This window comes from Mytilus trossulus, chromosome 2 (genome assembly GCF_036588685.1).
Source record: "Mytilus trossulus isolate FHL-02 chromosome 2, PNRI_Mtr1.1.1.hap1, whole genome shotgun sequence".
Taxonomy (NCBI): domain Eukaryota; kingdom Metazoa; phylum Mollusca; class Bivalvia; order Mytilida; family Mytilidae; genus Mytilus; species Mytilus trossulus.
The window spans coordinates 13,679,908-13,687,552 of NC_086374.1; the positions used below are offsets into that span (position 1 = coordinate 13,679,908).

Here is a 7,645-nt window from a genome sequence, read left to right on the forward strand (position 1 = left end):
GTTTTCGAAGCTCTCTTAACTTATGTTACATCACATGTTTCGTCCTAACTTTAGGACACCTAATTAGGTGTCTTAAGATCATCATACCTTCATCCTAACTAATGGGTCAAATTGTTTTAATACCTCCTTAGTAGTATTGTTTACAGAAAAATAACCATCATGACAATATCTACGCAGAGATCAATATGACCGAAATTGGCAACTTGATAGGAGTTATAGCTATTGAATGATGAATATTTTATCCCTTTTTTTCTCTTGCCAAAAACTATGAGAAACATTCTTATTGTGCATACCGATATTAGCCAAAATGACCTATACAGAATCCTGGGAGAATCTTTATTTATAATTATCAAATATACCTTCCCATTTGATTCATTATACATTGGCAAACGTACCTGTGTAATAAACAAGTTGAGAGTAGATAAAAATTGATTCCATAACTACCTACTCAAGCCTGTCAAGTTTAAAATTTAATACAACATGCACATATCTCCTTCATAATTTCACTAGTACGACCTTAAAAGTTGGGATATGTAGGGGGAACTGAGCGCTGAAAAACGAATAAAATTGAGAATGGAAATGGGGAATGTGTCAAAGAGACCGTAGAAAAAAACAACAGCAGAAGGTCACCAACAGGTCTTCAATGTAGCGAGAAATTCCCGCACCTGGAGGCGTTCTTCAGCTGGCCCCTCAACAAATATATACTAGTTCAGTGATAATCAAACGCCATACTAATTTTCATATTGTACACAAGAGACTAAAATTAAAATAATACAAGACTAACAAAGGTCAGAGGCTCCTGACTTGGGACAGGCGAAAAAAAAGCGGCGGGATTAAACATGTTTGTGAGATCTCAACCCTCCCCCTATACATCTAGCTAATGTAGAAAAGTAAACGCATAACAATACGCACATTAAAATTCAGTTCAAGAGAAGTCCGAGTCTGATGTCAGAAGATGTAACCAAAGAAAATAAACAAAATGACAATAATACATAAATAACAACAGACTACTAGTAGTAAACTGACATACCACATCCAGACTTAAAAAAATAAACTGACTGAAAGATTATGATTTCATCATATGAACATCAGGCACAATCCTTCCCGTTAGGGGGTTTAGTATCTTACCATCATAACATATATGAGAAGAACATAACCCGTGTCATGCGAACAACTGGTTTTTGAATAAATGTGTTTAGTTCCGACGCAAATACCCTATAAGTGAATCAATATTAACGCCAAAATATGCAATCTTTAATGACCTGACAACAGTATCGTAACTATATCCCTTCTTAATAAGTCTATGCAAAGATTTTGTTAGTTTTTGAGGTGAATACTGACACCTTTGTGCATTATAAAGAATATTTCCATACTAAATTGGATGTGAAATACCTGAACCTATAAGAAGTCTGCATGTTGAGCTATATTTACGAATGATGTCCTTATACCGATGATAAAATTTAGTAAATGTTTTGACTAGTTTGTGATATCGAAAACCCTGGTGTAATAATTTTTCAGTAAATACTTAGATTTCTCTCGTTAAAATCTAAAACGTTGTTACATATACCTGCGAATCGTACAAGGTGAGATATATAAACACCGTAAGATGGTGAAAAGGGAACGTCACCATCTAAAAATTGATAATTTACGATAGGAAATGAAAAATCATCTCTTTTATCATAAATTTTAGTATTCAGCTTTCCGTTAGTGATATAGATATAAAGATCGAGGAAAGGGCAGTGGTCATTATTAAATTTGTGTATAAGATGTTGTTTCGATGGGTGTTTGTTTATTTTTGTCATAAATTGTAACTCATATCAATACAAAAACAGGTCCGCAATACGTGGTGCACAGTTAGTCCCCATTGGAATTCCGATAACCTGACGATATACGGCATCCCCAAAGCGAACAAAAATGTTATCAAGTAAAAATTCAAGGGCATATATAGTATCAAAGCATGTCAAATTGACATAGTTTTTTTGTTTATTGCTACTAAAAAATGACCTAAAATAGTTTGAACATATAAATTCACATTTTGACTTTTTAAATGCCCATTTAATTAGGTGTGTGCATTTTTTCTTAATGAGAATGTGAGGCAATGTGGTATTCAGGGTAGAAAAATCAAAACTTTGAACAGATTCAAAATCACCAATATAAGCATGCAATTTATCAAGTACTTCCAACGAGTTCTTGACACTTCAAAAGTAATTAATTCCACTATTTTCGAAGGCCTTATTTGAAGAATTTATTATCAGGTTTTTAATTGTATCAAGTGTGCTGGTAAGAAGACTAGACAATTAAGAAGTGGAACAATGGCTTCAAGACGAAATAAATCTATATTTGTAAGGTGTTTTGTGTAGCTTCGGAAGCCAATACTTGATAGTTGGGACTTTCATTGTATTTGGCTCTGCTTGTAAAGCGGTAGCTAAGAGTTTATGTTTGTTACAGATGTCGTTTTCTGAAAATGGAGTCAGTTAGAATGTCGGTGAATTGGTGATTTCTTTTTTCAGAACCTCAATGTAAAATTTACGTCAAACAATAATAATATTATTAGCAGCTTTACTGTTGTGGTCAATTCAGTCAATTGCTTATTCTATTATTGTATGAGTAATATGCAATCTTGTAAAAAAATATATCAAACACTCGTTCTTCAATTTTTAAGAGATATAGTTTTAAAGTGGGCAGGTTGTTTGTTTATAAGCGTTTATTTACCAATGCTTGGCGTCATCAATATTCTTACTAGATACTTAGTTGAAAAGACACATCAGTTGTGGTTTACTGATGTTTATTCTACAATCTATTCTCATCCACACCCATTTGTATTCCGTATAATCCCCTGGAGTGAATGAAGCATGTCGATCGTTTTGTGGTTGGGATGACCAGCTGAGACAGCAAGTAACCCGACATGTTAGTGTATTCGTTATATTAAAAACCAAATATTCATAGGTGTTACGTTATTTCACGGAAAAGGCAATAGAGTTGAGAAATATCTAATACATTTTCGACAGGAGTATTAATCGAATATGTTAAAAGAATCAACGTCTTTTCACTTACAATGCTAGAAATTAAAATTTGACCACCAATGTTGCATCTATTTCATCACAATATCTCGACCTTATCATATATCATTAACCTGAAAATTTAGTGATGACCAATTTAAGGGGCTCGTCCCTACCACACATTACATAGAATTCCTGGTTTTTAAAGGACAACGGCCATTTATTGAATTCGTATGATTTGCGATAACTTATGGTTTTATTAATGTTGAAAATTGCATTTGAATCATAATAATAAACTATCCAATATCCCATATATTCATAAAAAGTAATTATTATTTTTTTTTTATTTAAGTATTTATTAAAATAAAGTGTACAAGATGTTAACATGAATTACTACACATCGGTTAAAACACACTTATAATTTAGTATAAATTATTCTTCTCAAGACTTGTGTAAACATAAATTTGTAACGATGAAACGCCATATTTTCTAGTTATACTGGTCGAGCAGGAAACTGAAGTTATCCTCAAGTAGCGTCTAATCTGTAGCTGAATATGAATTTATCATCTTCTGAAATAAACAGTAATGAAGTTTAAACAATTTGTCAGTCCTAAGTATCCGAAAAGGAGAAAAACTTGTCATTATGTTTATTGTATTATTATTATTACCCTAACTCTATCACTTATTAGAATCAAACTTAAACTGTATATTTGTTGTATACAATAATATTTCTACTTATTTCCAAATACAGAATAAAACGTGCTATTTCTAGCAATTTGTTTGTAGACAAAAGTAAGTGAGATTTTGAACTTACTTTTGACAGTTAATATTTCATGATAAAAAACACAAAATAAAAACAATATCGATATAATTGCCAGCTAAAATCATTTTCTTGTACTGCAAGTGTGGTCATATGGTAATTTTGATATTGGCCAGTTTACGGTTAAGTGTTTCGGGTGCCATTACAAACACGAATAAATGAAAAAGCACAACGTGACCATATTTCATTGGGACAATTAATGCAGTTTCTGTAGTTTCTTTTGTTTTTTGTATGTCTTAAAGTAACTATATTGAAATTCACGCTGCTGAATGTGCTCCTCATAATCACAAGAATTCCGAAAAAGCTTTTTGTGACGCCAAAGATGTTAATAACGTAAAGGATGACCGATTTGTTCATAAAAATAAAACCCCAAAGATATTTTATAACGTAAAAGTTGGAACCAAAGAGTTCATCTATTTAATCGTAATTTCGATTTTACAATTAATGAAAATGAGATTGGTTTAGGTTAAAAAAGGACACTGGATTCTGAAATGTATTCAAACAGTCACTTGTGAAAATCATCATATAATTTTAAGTACAGAACAGATTGCTGTTTTCTGGAACATACATGTTCTGGTATATTACATTAATTCATATTTTTCAAGCATCTTGTTTTTCATTAATCTGTTCTATACATGGTTATATCTCGTTACATTTGTTAATGGTTATATCTCGTTACTATAAGGTAAGACATGAATAAACATGTACCTGTAGGTTCATTTAAAAAAAAAAGAATTTGGATGTTCGACAATTCACATTCAATTATACTTACATAGTTTAACCCAAGCTGCTGGTCAATGAGTTTCCTGTGGCGTTTGTAATGTCCAAAAGAAGCAAGAATCCGAACACTGAAACAAGCATATTATGTCATATGATTATTGTTTTATATTGTATCTTGACTAAAAATATTAGCTCTATTCCTATACTTATTAATTTATAAAATGTTTTTGCAGTGTTCAAATATTTTTCATATCTGATGTACTAGATTTAAACTGTGAGTTGGAAAAGAGATAATGAAAAATAAAAGAATTTGTGGGATTTATAACTGAAGTAGTTATATTTCAACGGTATAAAAAAGATGTGGTATGATTGCCAATGAGACAACTATCCACAAAAGACCAAAATGACATAGACATTAACAACTATAGGTCACCGTACGGTCTTCAACAATGAGCAAAGCCCATACCGCATAGTCAGCTATAAAAGTGCATGCCCCAATAAGATAATGTAAAACGAGAAAAATAACGGCCTTATTTGTGTAAAAAATGAACGAAAAACAAAAATGTAACACATAAACAAACGACAACCACAGAATTACAGGCTCCTGGCTTGGGACAGGCACATACATAAATAATGTGGCGGGGTTAAACACGTTAGCGGGATCCCAACCCTCTCCCTAACCTGGGACAGTGGTATAACAGTACAACATTAGAACGAACTATACAAATCAGTTGAAAAAGGCTTAACTCATCAGATGGACAAAAATACAAGAGGACGTGGCCGGGTACTTATACATCCCAAACAAAACACTAAATGAACAGATCTGAGGGTACTCGCAGTTATCTGACAGCTAGTTTAGAACCACTAATAACTAATAAAATAATCATGCATCTTAGACTAAACTATCAATCCGTACACATCCAACATACAATGGATTTAGTGTAAAGACGTCATAAACAGCCAGAGAAAAACATGACCTTGTGCAATGTCAAGTTACAGGTATCGACAGATTGTAGATCCATGAATATGTGTATGTTTATAACATACTAGTAATATAGTTAGCTTTGCACGTTTTTGTCAAACAAGTAAACTTACAGTAGTTAAGAAGTTTGGCTCCTTGGAGTTGAGCTGTGGCAGAGTTTCCATAGTTGTACAATCTGGTCTGTTGTGTGTAAGCATTAAGTTGATTCCCGTAGTAAGCTGGGTATCCTGACTGGTATCCGGATTGGTATCCGTATTGCTGGGCCATGACGAAAGCAACAAGGCATGGGACCAGGACAAGGATGATGGATTTGTTCATTTTGATGGTTTTTGGTGACTAGAATTAAGAAATATTTTGATATTCACTTAATATGACAATGTAATTTGTGTTAAAAAAGATAATCTTTTGAAGAAAGTTTTACTTGAACGCTTAAATAATAACAAAATGTAACAAAATTGATAATAACAAATAATAATTATTTTTTTTAAACAACACAATGAATAAAATATTTTAAGGAATCTTTATTGTTAAGGATTATGTTTGCCTACTTCAATGCCTTGAAATAAAGATTCCTTGAAAATAAGATAAAATATTGAGATACCTAACAAATTAAAAAAAAAGAAGCTGTAAAATAGGCTTCCTATAGACATTATCAAACAGTCAGCAGTTTTAAACAATAAAAAAAAAAAGACAAGTCAAAATTTAGAGATTTTTTTTAATTTTAATATCGTTGCGAATTAAATTTAAACATAGGAAAATATTCTGTTTGATAAAGATAGCGCATGATTTAGTTATAAGACTCACCTGAGATATCTAATTGAGAGTTATCTGTACGAAATAATTCTGTAGGTCTTTATATACTACCAAGGTTTACATTTTGCAAGTTTACATCATATACACAGGAAACACTTACATGTATTATATAGATCGACAGTACATGTAAGTTCATGTAATATTTACATATAGTTGTGACACTAGACACGGAACTGGTTCTCTAAACATATCTATATAATATTAACTGTTATAGATTTTACGCGTTTTTAGATTTTCTTCATTTGAAATGTTAAGATGAATGCTCTTTAGAAAGTGTCTTATGACAAACTTATAGATCTAAAGAATAATTGCATATTTAATAAACGAATTGAACTTGGAACTATGTTTACGCTTGATTATCGATTATATTAATTTAGAATTGTATACATTATTAATTATTACCTAAAATGTCAGAAATACCAAAGTGTGAAACCTAATATTTTTATATAATGTGAAACATTGTAGTTTTTCACTCCACTTTATGAATGAATGCGTATTATTACAGCTTTAATAAGTTGGTCCTTTTGGCTTTTTCCTCATATTGATATATCAGACATTTCTTTTTTGAAATACGTTAAAGAGGACTGGTAGTAATTTAACTAACTTCTAAGAACTATATGTGAACTCTACAACGACTTTTCTAGAATTTTCGGACATGATTTCTTATTTGATTTCCTCTTGGAACTTATTTCATTTCCTCTTTGAATTTCTAAGCGTTCTGGTCATAAGGAAAGAGAAAATATTGCAGAAATAGAAATAATGGAAAGTGTTAAAGATTTATAATTTACTTTACAATACATTCGTTTATAGATTAAATTATATGAGCTATATTATATGACTTCCAAAATAAATACATACAAAATCTGATTTTCCCAAAAAATGGTTTCTTTTGAATTGTTTATTTATCAATATAGAGTATAGGAACTCTGACTATTAATCTTAGAGTTTTAGCTCATTTAAAAAGTGAATGACAATGGCATGGATAATGTATAATAATTATAAAATATACCCACTCTGTATAAAATTTACCCACTCTGTTTAAAATTTACCCACTGTTTAAAATTTACCCACTCTGTTTAAAATTTACCCACTGTTTAAAATTTATCCACTCTGTATAAAATTTACCCACTTTGTTTAACTGAATGGCTTAATGAAAATACAAAAACTCTTTACAGACTTAAAATGCAACCTGTTTTAATCAACGACCAAAGTGTGAGGTAAAGAATGTCAGTGCTTATACAGCAATGGAAAATAATGGAATATAAAACTAGTTGCCAAATTTGACCAGTTTGATTTTTACAAATCTTATTT

General features: G+C 31.2%; 1 long non-coding RNA gene across 1 annotated transcript; it reads right to left on the reverse strand.

Moving 5' to 3' along the window:
* Nucleotides 1–3,318: 3,318 nt before the first annotated feature.
* Nucleotides 3,319–6,451, reverse strand: LOC134706545 (uncharacterized). The gene is made up of 4 exons (XR_010105632.1): nucleotides 6,326–6,451; nucleotides 5,635–5,857; nucleotides 4,592–4,667; nucleotides 3,319–3,569 (listed from the first exon to the last, which is right to left on the reverse strand). It is a non-coding gene; the product is annotated as an uncharacterized LOC134706545 (long non-coding RNA).
* Nucleotides 6,452–7,645: the final 1,194 nt, after the last annotated feature.